Source organism: Triticum aestivum, chromosome 6D (assembly GCF_018294505.1).
Source record: "Triticum aestivum cultivar Chinese Spring chromosome 6D, IWGSC CS RefSeq v2.1, whole genome shotgun sequence".
Lineage (NCBI taxonomy): Eukaryota > Viridiplantae > Streptophyta > Magnoliopsida > Poales > Poaceae > Triticum > Triticum aestivum.
Genome location: NC_057811.1, coordinates 294,265,592 through 294,266,170, shown reverse-complemented (window position 1 = coordinate 294,266,170; position 579 = coordinate 294,265,592).

Genomic DNA, 579 nt, shown 5'->3' with positions numbered 1-579 from the left:
ATGCTGCAGCTGCTCCAGTAAGGTAGTGTGGTGCATAAAGCACCTTCTCATGATCTGAACACTGAGCAATAATCAGTTTCCTTTCAATGTCACGGAGCCAATCATCGGCTTCTAGCGGCCTATCGGTGTGAGCAAACGTTGAAGGGCGAGTCTTCTGTAACTCAGATAACTTGGAATGCGGTTGATAGGGTTCACGGTGGTTTCCCATATTGATGAAGTGATTCATCATCTCTTGGTGCTGTTGCTGGCTTTGTTCGAAGAGACGGCATACTTGAGACAGGGCTGCTTCGCTGTCCTGTTGGCTGGACTGACCCTGAGTGAAATTGTTGCTAGTCTGTGCCCCATAAACTTCTTCTGGTTGATTGGGCATGGAGCGAGTCCACGGACGAGACATTTTTCCAGTCTGGGGTATTATTTTGCAAAACCCATGAGAAGAACTGTGTGGCACAAGAAAAAAAAAATCTTGCAAACGCAACAATTTAAAAGACCTCAAGGTTTTCAAGAAAACATATACGATTTTGCACGGAGAAATGACTGCTTAACACAAATCTTACATGCGAAAAACAAACACACGATACA